This window comes from Ailuropoda melanoleuca, chromosome 1 (assembly GCF_002007445.2).
Source record: "Ailuropoda melanoleuca isolate Jingjing chromosome 1, ASM200744v2, whole genome shotgun sequence".
Classification (NCBI taxonomy): Eukaryota; Metazoa; Chordata; class Mammalia; order Carnivora; family Ursidae; genus Ailuropoda; species Ailuropoda melanoleuca.
The window spans coordinates 78,842,238-78,857,888 of record NC_048218.1 but is presented as its reverse complement, the minus strand read 5'-3'; the positions used below and the strand labels follow the sequence as shown (position 1 = coordinate 78,857,888).

The following is a 15,651-nucleotide window of genomic DNA, read 5'->3' as shown; positions in this document are numbered from 1 at the left end:
GGCGTGATCCCGGTGTTGTGGGATCGAGGCTCCTCTGCTATGAGCCTGCTTCTTCCTTTCCCACTCGCCCTGCTTGTGTTCCCTCTCTCGCTGGCTGTCTCTATCTCTGTCAAATAAATAAATAAAATCTTTAAAAAAAAAAATTAAGTGTGCAATTCAGGGGCGCCTGGTGGCTCAGTTGGTTAAGTGACTGCCTTCGGCTAAGGTCATGATCCTGGAGTCCCAGCATCAAGTCTGGCATTGGGCTCCCCGCTCAGTGGGGAGTCTGCTTCTCCTTCTGACCCTCTCCCCTCTCATGCTCTCTCTCACTCTGTCTCTCCAATAAATAAATAAATAAAATCTTTAAAAAAATAGAGTGTACAATTCAATGATTTTTAGTATATTCACAAGGTGTACATGACCACCACTCTCAAATTCCAGAACATTTTAATCATTCCAAAATAAACCCTGTACCCACCACGCAGATTTGCCTATGCCACATATATTTTTTTTTTAAGATTTTATTTATTTAGGGGCGCCTGGGTAGCGCAGTCGTTAAGCGTCTGCCTTCGGCTCAGGGCGTGATCCTGGCGTACTGGGAATGGGCTTTTGGTGTTTCACAAGAAAAGGCTTGACACTTAAAATTGCACAAGTTTTCTCCTTTGAAATATGCAGGTAGAACCGTTTATTTATTTGTTTTTCATTTGGATGTTCTGTAGAACATTGTATTCAATTCTAACACCATATTGTGATTCAAGTAGTTTCTCCAGCTAAGTACATTAATGATAATAAACACAATAATACAAAATAAAATAATAACTAACATTTCATTCTTCCCATGTGCCATGCTTTGTCCTAAATGCTTTGCATGTATTGACACACTTAGTCCTTCTCACAGCCCATGGATAAGGTATCGTTCTTTATCACTATTTTATGGAAGAGGCACAGAGAGCTAACTTGCCTAAGGCCACATTGCTACTGAAAGTGGAACCGAAGTTTTAACCCACAGTGTCTGGCTCTGGAGGCTGTGTTAGCGTGTTTCTAAGATTCATCCGTGTCGTATAGTATGCTTCAGTGTTTCATCTCTTTCAGTGGCTGAATAATATTTCATTTATATATATACCACATTTTGTTTATCCAGTCATCAGTTTATGGGTATTTGGGTTGTTTCCACCTTTTGGCTATTTTTTTAAAAAAGATTTTTATTTATTTGAGAGAGAGAGAATGAGCAGGGGGAGGGGCAGAGGGAGAGGGAGAAGCAGGCTCCCTGCTGAGCAGGGAGCCCAACACGGGGCTTGATCCCAGGACCCTGAGATCATGACCTGAGCCAAAGACAGACACTTAACCAACTGAGCCACCCAGGCGCCCCTCTGAATGTATATATATATTTCTCTCTTCTAGCCTGAGAATCGTCTTGGAACTGCTGAATGTGCGTCCATCTCCTCTGTGAGTGTGCACAGTGTGTAGATGTGAGGTGAGTTGCTACAGCCTTTTTGCCACCCTGAGGGAAGCTGGCCACAAACTGAAGCAGATGCTACCGAAGGCAGAGTTGAGAGGGGAAGAATGGATTGTGAAGGATATCATTGAGTTGCTGGAATAACCAATCCCGATGCCTGTCATAACAGTCCATTTACAGAATTCAATACAACCCCTATTGTTGAAGCTACATTCTGCTGTGTTTTGTGGAAGATGCAAAGAGGCGTTGCCCAGACTCCCCTTCAAGGAAGGGCTTGCTGCACAACTCCAGAGAGCATGGCCAGCTGGCAGCCCCTCTGTTAGCTTCTCTAGGATATGCCTCAGCTGCAGAGAGCCACCTTGCTTGAAACTGTACGCTTCCTGAGGCAGACTGCTTCCAGTGCAAAGGGTTGGCCATTTCAACCTGACCCAGGATACTCTCTGGTGGGCACCACTCACTCTTCAGCTCTCCCCCAAGTTGGCTGAAGATTCCGTCAACCTGAGTAGCAGTTCAACATCTTCCTCTGGCCAATCCTGCTCCTATCCATTCCTAATGAAAATCCCCATCTTCATATCAGTGTCTGCTTCTCAAAAACACAATCTGTGACAAGATTTCTGTCACATCAGTCAAAAATATACAAATTTAGATTCCATGGGATAGTTTGAACTTGGTCTTGACTGGAGGAAGGGAAACTCGCTCATTACCTTATTTTAAACTTCGTGGAGATTTCAAGCATACACAAAAAATAGAAAGAATATAATGAACCCGAATACACCCAGCTTCAACAATATCAATATATGACCCATCTTCATTATCTGAACTCTCCCATATTATTTTAAAATAAGTCTCAGACATTAAATGGTTTCATCCATAAATACCACAGAGCACTGATGTTCGCTTTGGGAATGCAGTGCAGTGCCTTTTACATTCTCCTCCCAACCCAGCTCCTACCTGTTGTCTCATTTCTTCCTCTTTCCACGACCACAGCTTTCAAAAGAGTATTTTAATAGAAGAAAAGGCAGTATTAGTAAGAGATAAAAGGGCCCAGAAAGAATCCTAGAATCCATTCATTTTTTTTAAATATTTTTAATTTATTTATTTGACAGAGAGAGAGACAGCCAGTGAGAGAGGGAACACAAGCAGGGGGAGTGGGAGAGGAAGAAGCAGTCTCCCAGTGGAGCAGGGAGCCTGAGGCAGGGCTCAATCCCAGGACTCTGGGATCACACCCTGAGCATAAGGCAGATGCTTGATGACTAAGCCACCCAGGCGCCTCCTAGAATCCATTCATTCTTTCACTCATCTAACAAACATTTTAGGCCTGTCATCTCTTAGAGTCTTGGGATGCACAGTTGTTACCCTTATAGGTGGTTGTTCAGGTGTAACAAGGTGTAATGATGTCTTGGTCAGATGAACTAACAAGAAAAGAAGGAAGGAAGGAAGGAAGGAAGGAAGGAAGGAAGGAGGGAGGGAGGGAAAAAGGAAGAAAGGAAGGAAGGGAGAAAGAAAGGGAGGAAGGGAAGAAGGAAAAGAAAGAAAGAAAGAAAGACGAAGAGAGAGAGAGAAGGATGGTGGGAGCGAGGATGGGAGGGAAGAAGGAAGGAAGGAAGGGAAGGGAGGAAGAGGAAGGGAGAGAAGGAGGGAGGAAAAGTAAGTGCGTCAACTAGCGGTTATAGTGGGAAATATGCATTGTTTTCTACTACACAGAACAAGACAAGGTTTACTCCAGACAGAACCTTAAAGAGGAAATTGAGGCCCAGAGAAGTGAAGTGATTTGTCTAAGGTCACATGTCTTGTTAACAGCAAAGGTAGGTATATAACCCAAATGCTTACTCTAAGACCTAAAGAAGATCTATGTAAATTGGGATTGTTTCAGACTCTTAAAAATGTGATTCAAATGATTTTAAATATGATTAAAACATATTTTTGCATTTATTTTCATCAAGTTATGGTATTTTGGTGGCAAAGGGGGAAAAGCGCATTGATTGAAAGAAGGAACTAGATGGACCTATGATAATATTAACACTAAATTATTTTTCCATTAGAAGTTCTGCCGCCATGGGGCACCTGGCTGGCTCAGTCAGTAGAGCGTGAGACTCTTGATCTTGGGGCTGTAAGTTTGAGCACCATGTTGGATATAGAGATATTTATCTATTTATTTATTTAAGTACTTATTATAAATACTTTTTAAAAAAAGATTTTATTTATTTATTTGACAGAAAGAGAGAAAGCACAAGCAGGGGGAGTGGCAGGCAGAGGGAGAAGCAGGCTCCCTGCTGAGCAAGGAGTCCAATGAGGGATTCGATCCCAGGATCCTGGGATCATGGCCTGAGCCGAAGGCAGGTGCTTAACCGACTGAGCCACCCAGGCACCTGGATGTAGAGACTATTTAAAAATAAAATATTAAAAAAAAAAGTTCTGCCTCCCTCACCAGATAGAAAGTTCCTCAAAAGCAGATTATCTTATTCATCTTTTCTTTTTTAACTTATTTATTTTAGAGAGAGAGAGAGAGAGAGCATGGGGGGGGCAGAGGGAGAGAGAGAATCTCAAGCAGACTCCCCACTGTGCATGGAACCCAAAGCAGGGCTCGATCTCACGAACCTGAGATCATGACCTTGAGCCGAAATCAAAAGTTGGATGTTCAACCAACCGAGCCACACAGGCTCTTATTCATCTATGAATACCCAATGCCTGGCATGGTGTTTCTCCTGAATGAATGAATAAATGAATGAATGGAATCAGGAGGTTGAGATTCTAGAACTAGTCATTCTAGATTCTAGTCAGTTCTCTACTGACTGCCACTGGCTAACTTTGTGACTTTCAACTGATTATTTAATTCTTATGGTCCACAGATTCATTAAAAATGTCATCTTTCTTAATGCTAGAGTTGGAAGAAACCTTAAATTTCATCTATGCCAACTACATTATTCTATGGGTCTATAGAATTACCTGATTATTTGGAACACATACTTAATACCAATATTTGAATAATAATACCCATGCTAACTTTGTCATATTCCTAGAACAAAGACTGAATATTTAAGAGAAGTTGCTTACAATAGGTTAGTCTAAATAGGATCGTGTAACGTTGGGGCGCCTGGGTGGCTCAGTCAGTTAAGCGTCTGTCTTCAGCTCAGGTCATGATCTCAGGGTCCTAGAATCGAGTGCTGCATCAGGCTCCCTGCTCAGCGGGGAGTCTGCTTCTCCCTCTCCCTCTGCCTCTCCCCCCTGCTCTCATTTGCTCTCAAATGAATAAATAAAAAATCTTAAAAAAAAAAAAAAGATTGTGTCACCTCATTGGCAATGCACTCAGTCTTTCTGTTTACCTTTGGTTACTGCTTGGATCAGTTACTTGTTCCTGTCCAGCCAGTTAAAACAGAAGATAGAGTTCACAGGAGCTGATACTTAACCCCTCAGTTCTGGGTAAATATAAGAAGTTTTCCAGGGGAGAGGGAGCTAACTGTATTTGAAATGAACTCAGCAGTGCCAGATCAGAACATTCAAATGATCATCAGAATCGTGCAGCATCTGCTAGATTACATTGCTCGTTTCTCCTGGACTGGGATTTTCCTGGTCCTTCTCACTTGAGAGTGAAGGTCTTGAAAGTGAATCTGCTTTTACCTTATAACACCTTGAGGCAGATTTTGGGAATGGAGGGAGGTGGTGGACATTTTCAGACTCCACTTGTGGTCCTAGCTCTGGCACTAATTGTGTGACTTTCAGTCAGTTGCTTCTCTGGGTCCAATTTTCCTTACTTGTAACATCAAGAGGTTAACTAAATTATTATCTCTAAAGTTCTTTTTCACTGCTAACATTCTGTGAAGTTTTTGTTGTAAGGATAAACCCTCAGCAACTGGTCTCCTATTTTTTCCTAGGTTAGGTTTCTTCCTTCCACAATTTATTATCTCCATGTTTTTGAGGACAGAGCCTGGATTTTATTCATCTTTCTTCCAGTATCTAGCACAATAACCAAGCAGGTAGGTGACTTTGAGTAGGGCTGAAGTTGGTTCCTACACAAAATTCCATCTTTGGAGGAGCTCACACTTCAGAGGAAGGTACCAAGTATCACTAATCACTTGATTAAAAGCTGAGGATACAACAGATAACAGGAAAACTGGTTCCAGCTTTTTCCAACAGGAAAGAAGAGAGCACTTGTAATCGTTAACACTCATTGAGCGCTTCAGTGTGCCGGAGGTTTCCATGTATTATCTCAAGTAAAATGCACACCACCCCTAGGTTCTAGGTGCTAGTATCATCTCTGTTTCACAAAGAAACGGGCACAGAAAGGTGAAGTAACTTGCCAAGGTAACACCTTTACAAGTGAGAAGCAGCGTTGGACTAGACGGTACATCCTCAGAGCCCGCACTCCGGAGCACTCCACTGAGCAGAAAATTCGGAAAACTCACAGGAACAATCTTGTGTTCAAGACACCGAGGGAGCAGAGGAAAGTGACTGCAGAAAGCCTGCAGAAGCTGGCAAACCAGTCTGAAAAACAAGAAATGAATTTCGAGCGGGACTACATAGCCGTGAAGGAAAGCAGGGGGGAAAGAACCCCAAACAAGATCTGGAGCGCGCCTGGATCCCGGGGAAACCAAGGAAGACGTCGGAAGTGACGTCACCATCGGGGTTTGGTCGCTCAGCGGGACTACCGGGGCCAGCGGAATTTCGGACGGACGTGATGCACAGGAAGTTACGCCCTGGAGGCGGTACCTGGTAGTGGAGGGCGTAGCGATGGGCGGGGCGGAGCGTAGCATCTGTGGTCATCCTGGAACCTTGGATTCCCGGCAGGTAACGTGCGGGCCAAACTTGGACGGGTCAAGGGTGGAAGTTGGTGTTGGTGGCCCAGGTAGTTCGGGCAGGGAGAGGTGGATCTCGCATTAGGCTGGAGGAAAGTCTCCTTGGCGTGGGACTCCCTGGAGAGGGAGAGATACGAGGAACTTCGGGAACGGGGTCGTGAGGACCGAGATTGTCGAGGAAATACAGGTTGAGACTTTCAGGAATCGGTCATGGCTGGGGGTCGTGGGCTTCTGAGCCTTGGTGCTCTGGGGTGAGAGGTGGAGCCTGGGCGTTGAGATGAGCCGTCTTAGAGTTCATTTCTTAACCTACTTCGACCCCCGCCTCGGTTCTGCTAAGAGGGGACAGGTACTTCATCTCTTAATCCAGGACAGTGCCTTGCCACTGTTTGGTATTCTTTAGATGTTGTTGAATGTATGAATTATTTAATATGAATGCACGAAGCAGATTCTCGCTCAGTAGGGGCAACTTGTGAACTACAGGATTTCTACCTGAGTGTAGAAGTGACTTCAATTTAGTTTGCTAAGCAATGATTTATGAGGATGCTGGGGGAGTAGAGATTCAGAACACAGTTGTTGTTTGGTGGGATTATTGAAATTTATAAATTTGTCTTAATATTTTCGATGGTGGGGTAGAGGACAAAGAAATTAATTCAGCTTCTCTCAGATTCCTTTACTTTCCTAAGAAGAACTTCCAGGTAATTATAGGGGAGGAATGATAAGCTACAGTTGTAGCGCTGAGCTTCTGATTAGTGTTCTAAGTGCTTTCTTTTCAGCAATATGAATTTACGTTCCATTTTCTTCATGTTATCTTTCTTATATTGGGGTACTTCTTACATTTGAGAGGTAAATAAGAATGATTTCATAACAAAGATGAAATTAATTTATAAAAAGTCCAGTCAGAGGTTTCACATGATGTGTTCACATAACATAAACTCCTTACACAGACTTGTAGGAGGCCTCCAAAAGAATGAATCCCTGAAGATTAAATTGTCTTCTTTGTAAAATATTTGTTTAGGTGTCTTAAATGTGATGAAGAGTGACCATAGACCTAAAGAACAAGTGCTGTAACCAGATTGATTTTGATTGTCAAGTGGAAAAAAAGTGCAGAGGACAGACACATCAGGCTGTGTAATGGGATCTGGGCATGAATCATCTGGATGCAGTGATTTTGTGTATGGGCTTTGTGCTACCTAATGAGATAGTAGCTCCTAAGAGATTCTAGAATCTTTTTTAGATTGGATATAATAGAGTAGGAAAACCTGAATTTATGCCTTTGTTTGTTTTTACAAAGAAGAAACTAGTAAGCATTTTTGGATTTAAAAATCCAAGGGGCACTTGGCTGGCTCATTCAGTGGAGCATTCAACTCATGATCTTGGGGTTGTGGGTCTGAGCCCTACCTTGGGTGTAGGGATTGCTTAAAAATAAAATCTTTAAAAAAGAAAAATCCAAGATGTTTTTAAAAATAGTTTGAAAAAACCCAGAAAGTAGACATGTAAATACGTTATTGTATTCGTTTAAATTTAAAAAGTTTGCCTGCTTTTAAAATTTGTTTTCCCTATTTGTGGAAAGTGTTGGTATCCAAATCATTCCCATCTTTTCAAGCTGTTACTATGGTGCCACCTTTAGAATACATATAAATAAGGTACAAAGCAGTGTTTTGAGATCTTCTAGATTTTGTTTAATGTCTTACTTAAAAATAAAGTATAATTTTGCTACCTCATTCTGCTGTTCAATGTCATATCCACTAATTTTGCATATCTAAGTGTCTATATTCATACTAATAACTTGTAATTATTATTCATAATTTAGTATCTAAGTGGTAACTTAGGTATGTGCATTGACATTTTTGAGGTTTTCAGTTTTGCAGAACACTGATATCTATGGACTCTAACATGGACTTCATTTAAAGAAATCCACGGACCATTAATGGACAAAAACATGAATCAATTTATGTTGTGGCATTCAAATCCTAGCACTTTGGGGAAGGTAAGTTGTTGACTATGTTTTATGTTAGGTGAGAAATAGAACAGCCTTGGATTGGTCTAGGAAATTGTAGGATTGTGATTGAAAAATATAGAATGAATCTTCAAATTATGCTTTAATCTGGATCTTCCAAAGAGAGGTTTGTTCTGTATATATGAGATAATTATTACTATTTCCTTGTAAAATTGATCAGAAATTAAAGAGATTGGCAAGTTATATTACTCCTGTATGATTACTGCTCTGTTCTCTTTTTGGGGGACATCTCCTTTCAACACTTTAGAACCTGGTAGGATATATCAACCTGTGGATACCCTGTAGGAATGGGGCTTCAGATAGTCATTTAAATCATCTCACATCCAAGTTTGGCTCTGTGATAATATATGTACCAAATCTTCTGGCCAATTTTACTTTATATATAAGTTAGGTTAAAGCAAGAAAAAAAGTTGAAAAAAATGTCTTCTTTCTCCCTTTCTCCTGCTTTATTTATGCTATTTTCCTTTCTTTTCTTTTAAAAAATCACTTACAGGATTCATTCTACAGGTTTTATCTTTCTGTCCCAGGGATAAATTTTCTCTTTTTTTTTTTTTTTCCTATTTTACCTTAGGAGTTTGTTAACTTTCAGATCTTTAACTTCTAACTTTGTGATAGTGTTTGGCACCTTTTAATCACTAAGCATTATACTTGTAGTTTTTCCCAGTCTCCTTTGTAGGGACACTGGCTCTTCTTGTTTAGAATTTGCTTCCAAAACTAGTCAGTACTTCTAGGAATTCATCTTTTAGATATATTTGCGCCTGCACACAAAAATTTGTATATGAAGATATTACTGTATTATTGTAAATTAAGAAACAAACAAACTAGGAATAACCTAAACATCCCTCAACAGAGGTCTGATTAAATAAATGCCTTCATGCAATGCAGTACTTTGTAACTCTTAGAAAGAGTGACGCTAACCCATAGGCAGAGGTATGGCAAAATCTCTGATACATTATTAACTGAGAAAAACAATATAGAACTGTTTGTATACTGTGTTTTCATTTGTGTTTTTAAAAGCATACGTTTATATATATACATGCAAAATTTCTTCAGAATATGTATGAGGAACTATAGACAGGCAGTCCTGGTGAATGAGACTATATAGGTCTATGGTAGGAAGATGACTCATATGTGTACTCTTTCTGGTGGATTGAATTTTTAACTATGAACATATTTTTATAATACTTGGAAACAGACAAATGACAAGGCTTTAGGTTAATTTAAGAACTATGGAGCCTACAACTATTCCTTATGACTTTGTCCTTATAATTATTTGCACTATTCAGAGGGAATGGGGTTGTATAAGTGAGTGAAGTTTTTGTCAGAGCTGCATGGAAGGTTTGGTGACATTTTGATAGGTTTTTAACCTTCGCATTAGATTATTATTCTTATGAATAAACTAAGTGCTTAGTGCTGCTTAATTTAATACTCATATACAATTGTAGCATATTACTGGCCTCTCTAGGTAATATGGATATTATCTTTGTTTGCAGGCTAGGTTTCTATTGTGTTGGCATGGTCCTTCTGAGCCTCTCAGTGTTACTGCATGTGATGGACTTTGTTTTATTTGAATTGCTATTGAGGGACTCTATTCTTTAAATAAGTCTTAGTTATTATTTCACTCTGTTCTTGATGTTTAGAGCTGGCTTAAAGCATTTCAAAGAATGACTTATTCTCTCTGTTAGCAAAATCAGTAAACCAGAAAGATCCTTTAGATATATATGGATAATCTCATTCTGTATCAAGAATAATCTTTTGAAGTGGCTGATTATTTGTCATGGGACTCCGCAAAAATTTCTTGTGACTTTTACTTCTGTAGCCATCTTTGTCTTTCCACACTTTAATTGTGGGAAATTTGGAATAATCGTAATAGGTGAATACAAGAATACAAGAAATTTAAAGATATAGTAATCCTCATTCATTAGTAATGAGATTTTATTTGAAACTTGCTTGAGAATAAGCTTTGTAAGATACATACCTTTATGATACCACTGATTATGTATCTTGTTAAAATCAAAATCAAGGCCATTTATCTGGGGGCTGAGTCATGATTAATGGGATAGAACGGATTATGTTTTGTCTGGTGTTACATAGAAAGGAGCACATGAACATAAAAGTTACATGTAGATAACATAGAATTGGGGAAGATATATGTATATGTGTGTGTGTCTATGCATGTAAATATGTATTTAAAGATGTGTATATATATATATTATTTTACACATAATATATACAATTTTCTGGAAAACCAAAAGTTCTGGAGAGGAAGATATCCAGTTAGCACAGGAAGGAAGAAAGTCAGATTTTTAAAACCTTAGAGCTGGGCCTGTCATGGGCTAATTCATGATTATGAGAGCAGCTTAAAGAATTTTGGATGTTTTAAGATCATTAACAGGTTCAAGTGATAGGAAGGTAGATAGAAGCCTGAGAGAAGATTAAAATCTAGCAAACATGTAAGGTTATGGTTGAGGGTATGTTTTAAGATTCTGTTTGGTAGTATTGTTTTGGGGAGGAGAAAAGAAGGGAGAACTCAAAAATGTATTGCTGTTCAATTTGAATTTGAGCTAGTACCATAAGTCTTTCCTAGCTTTCCAGTTATGTATGACCAAGATGGCTGAAGTAGATCAATTAACTTATAAAACATTATTCTACAAAAACTGATTTGGTCATTAGATATACCTCAAAGAATAAGAAAACTGTTTTTAACCAGTTTTATGATTATGTAAAAGGATAACTAGGGATGATCTAGACTGAGGGGACTGGGACAATTTTGTTTAGAAAATAGAAGACTTTGGGGCACCTGGGTGGCGCAGTTGTTAAGCGTCTGCCTTCGGCTCAGGGCGTGATCCCGGCGTTCTGGGATCAAGCCCCACATCACTTCTCCGCTAGGAGCCTGCTTCTTCCTCTTCCACTCCCCCTGCTTGTGTTCCCTCTCTCGCTGGCTGTCTCTCTCTGTCAAATAAATAAATAAAATCTTAAAAAAAAAAAAGAAGACTTTGGAAGAGTTGGAAAAACTAGGAAGCACACATGTTGTCAGTTATTTGAGGCCAGGTGAGAGAAGGTATAAAATTAGTCATCAGGGGAGCAGGTTGTGTCCAAAGGCAGTGAACTTTGGGTCATTAGGGTTGCTTAAGCAGAGTTTGAACATCAGGAATGTTGTAGAGGGGATTTCTTATTGTATGGGAGATTGTACTAGATGATTGTCAAGGTTCCTTTCAAACTCTCAAATTTTTTTATACTGCAATGAAATATTTATTACAGTATGAGTATACATTCTGTTATCCCTGTCTTTAAATACTGATTCCTAACTCATCCACTCATCATTTATCCACCAACCTCAACTTACCTGTAACCAGGAAGTAAATTTTTAAATGACCTGAGCTCCCAAATTATAAGACACAAAACCCGTATGCTTTTTCTTAGGTCCTTACTCAGTTTATTGACTTTTTTAAAAGATAGTTTTGTTTTGTTTTGTTTTAAGATTCTATTTATTTATTTGACAGAGAGAGAGCACAGGTAGGCGGAGCAGCAGGCAGAGGGAGAGGGAGAAACAGGCTCCCTGCTGAGCAAGGAGCCCAATGTGGGGCTTGATCCCAGGACCCTGGGATCATGACCTGAGCTGAAGGCAGATGCTTCACCAGCTGAACCACCCAGGCGCCTCTCTAATAGGCTTAATTAACTGATATCCAACTCCACATATACTAGAAGCAGCAAATGGTGAGTAGGCTGAGTGCTAGTGTAAGTTTAATATCTATTAATGCTAATAATGGTGTTGGCATGCTTAAACAATCTTTTTTATTATACAAGTGATCCATGTCCACTTGACAAAAGTTAGAATAAAGAAATATATTTAGGGTGATATAAATATATATATATATATATGCTATATATTGTTAGAAGAGAAATAAAGTTACCTATAGTCCCCTACCACTGTTAATATTTTAGTGGCATGCTTTATTTTTAAACTCCTTGACATTCCTGCAGAATGTCACTTCTGAGTAGTGACAGCTGAAACTGATTCTACCTTACTCCTGTTTGGAAACTTAAATTAGTCACTATACTTTCTTTTTTTTTTTTTTAAAGATTTTATTTATTTATTTGACACAGAGACAGCCAGTGAGAGAGAGACAAGCAGGGGGAGTGGGAGAGGAAGAAGCAGGCTTCCAGCAGAGGAGCCTGATGTGGGGCTCGATCCCAGAACGCCGGGATCACGCCCTGAGCCGAAGGCAGACGCTTAACGACTGAGCCACCCAGGCACCCCTAGTCACTATACTTTCTGATGAGAATATCAGAAAGGGAAAGACGAGGACATGGCACAACACTGATTTGAAGAAAACCTTCGTCCTGGTCACTTTTATTGCACTGAAACCAGTTTTATAGAGTAGTGGGCATAATTTGATATTCTGGAGCCAAAGGGCCTGAGTTTGAATCCTAACTCCACTATTTACTAGCCAGGTAAACTACCAGAAATTTCCTAATTTCTATGTGCCTCAGTTTCTTCATTTGTAGATTGGGGATCATAATATCAGATTCGTGGGATTGCTGTGAGGATTATGAATTCATCTATGTAAAATGCTAAGAGCAGTGCCCAGCACAAAGTATAGACTCAGTATATGTTAGTTGCTATTATTATGATTTTTAATTTTTTAAAGATTTATTTATTTATTTTTACAGAGAGAGAGAGTGCAAGTGGAGGAAAGGGTAGAGGGAGAGAATCCCCAAGCAGACTCCCCGATGAGCGCGGAAACCAATGTGGGACTTGACCTCACCACCCATGAGATCATGACCTGAGCCTACATCACGAGTTGGTTGCCCCACCGACTGAGCCACCCAGACACCCCATTATTATTAATTTTTAAAAGCTTAAAGTTTTCTTGGAAAAAAGGCAGGTTTATAGGTATACATGAAATAAAAAGAAACAAGTCAGAATGAGCACAAAAGGCTTTGTTGACTTTTCTCCCTTGTTAAATATTTTCAGACCATAATATTCCTAGTTCAATTTCTTTCTCTACCCCACAAAATCAACTTTATTTTATGCTCTCTCTTCCAACAAATATTTGGCCATGCTTTCAAAGATCAAAAGACCTTTAAGATAATCGAATATCACAGATAGTGATCAGAGAGATTCTGGAAATTATCATTAAATCAGTTTCTCTGACTACAGCCCAAGGTGGTTCTGTAAGAAGTTTGAATTCTGCAATTTAAAGCAATATTAATCGAAGAGATAAGCTGGTAAACATATTAAGCTACTCTGTACACTCTGTGTTTTAAAATCTTTGTTTCCTTTTCTTTTTTCTTCTTTATTTCATTTTGGTTTTCTCTTTCTATTCTTTCAGCATGGTATCTGGTAGTCTGATAAATTATTGACCAAAGAGTTAAAGCTTTTCAAAACCCTTAAAAAATTTTATTAGACTTGCTGGTAGAATTTTTTTGTGTGTTTTGTTTTGTTTTAAAGCATCAAGTACAAGTTTTTGAAGACCCTGGGGCCTACCATCATTATGCATTCAAGATTTGAGTTTGAATAACTTCATCAAGACTTAGATCCTCTTCAAAAGCCTCAAGTCTCATCTGCATTAAAGCTCTCCATTGAACCCTCTCACAAAAGTAAAAGCTTACAGGGACTAAAATCCACTAATACATTCCATTATATCCTTTCCTTTGATTTCTCTTCAATTTCTAGCCTTTAGGGTCTTTCATATTGCTTATGTTCCTTTAGATTGGAGCCAAGGAAACGGTGCCTTCCAAAAGAATAGATGTCCTGTGGCTGTAAGTTTTCATCGGTATAGAAGTTTAAACTTGGTATGATAAGTTTGCAATCACGTCTTTTGTTATATCCTATAAAAACTTGAACCAACAATAAGAAATGAGAATGAAGTGGTAAAAATATTTGAGGTCAAATTATACCATCAGTGGTTTAGAGAAAAGAGCCTTCTTCCTGGGAAAGTCACGTAGCCTTTCTGGAGCTTAGTTTCATCTGTAAAGTAAATATTATTTCCCCTGCCTACCTCACAGGGTTGTTGTGAGGGTCAAATGAAATATATAAAAAGGACTTTATATAAAATGTGCAGTACAGATCTAGAGTCCTGTTACAAGTCGTTCCCTCCGCTCTGGGACCTGGGAAGGTAGATGATTTAAGCACACTGAAAGTGAGCACCATGTCCAGGCTGAATACACGGGAACGAGCCTGGGTTAAGTTTTCTTTTCTCTGGGTACACAGAGTACTTTTGTGAGCTAATTCTAAGAAGGAGGAAGACTATACATGTCCCTAAAATTTTAAGTTAGCATTTATAATGCTCTAGAGCCATTACATGTTGTATTTGTATTCGTGGCTTGCAACCTTTGTTTCCAAGTTGTGACCAGCATTTTTTTTTTAAATGAAGGCGCATAAAGCAGAACATTTCACACTGCATCCCACATGGTAAGAGTAAGTGTGTTTTAGTTATATGTATGTGTGAATGTGTGTATGTGTTTGTATTTGTGTACTTGGTCATTAAATAAAATGCATTTTTTCCCCTATGAGTTGCAGTCGCTGATCCAGGTGTATTATTTTAGTACTAATGCTTTCCTACGCATTTGGGTTCTTAGGAGACTTTTCTTTTCACTTCATACCACTACCGCTTGTGACACAGGAATTGACAGTTAATATCAGTTTGACTTTTGGTCTGTTAATGAGATTTTGTAATTTCAGAGCACAGAGAAAGCCTCTAGACCTCTGGGTACTTTATTTAGTAATACCATCCACTTTGACACCCAGACTATTCAAACACGTAAGGCTGGTTCAACCTCTACTACTAGAAAGATTGTATCAGATTTTTTTTCTTTTAACTTTTTTTTTGGTTTTTATCTCTCTGACCTAATGGAAAAAACAAAAACTAAGTACAACTCCCACTTAGTTTAGCAATGTCTGAGAATGGCTATAGGACTCCGCCTAGCATGACTAGGCGTTTGATGGTCTCTTGAAGAGAAAATGCCAATTTTTCTTTCTCTGAGTAACTGAATTTATCTTTAATGATTTAAGATAAATAAGCCACTGGTATTAACTTATTCAACTGTTTTCCTAAAAAAAGATATCCACCTTTTTGGTGACAGCATTGATGAGGAATAAGTGGCTTTTCTAGTGCCCATGAACAAGAGGGATTGGCTACTTCCAGGAGTTATATATTCCAATTCATTGGTGAAGAACTAATTCTTCAGAGCTGTAGTGTACTGAAAATTTATATTTGGTGCCTTGGATTGCTTACATAAGCTTCGATGGAATGCTGTAGAAAATGTTGATGTTCCCTGCTTACAAATTACATCAATCTATTTGAATATTTAGCAGAAGGTCTAAGAGGTAGAATCCAACTGTTTCATTTTTCTGAACAGCCATAGCCAAGTTTCATACATTGGTGACAACAGATCAAATT

The 15,651-nt window shown here is 39.0% G+C and overlaps 1 long non-coding RNA gene across 1 annotated transcript; it reads left to right on the top strand.

The window, feature by feature from the left end:
* Positions 1 to 6,111: 6,111 nt before the first annotated feature.
* LOC117802460 lies at positions 6,112 to 15,057 on the top strand. The gene is made up of 3 exons (XR_004625857.1): positions 6,112 to 6,220; positions 8,089 to 8,215; positions 13,701 to 15,057. It is a non-coding gene; the product is annotated as an uncharacterized LOC117802460 (long non-coding RNA).
* Positions 15,058 to 15,651: the final 594 nt, after the last annotated feature.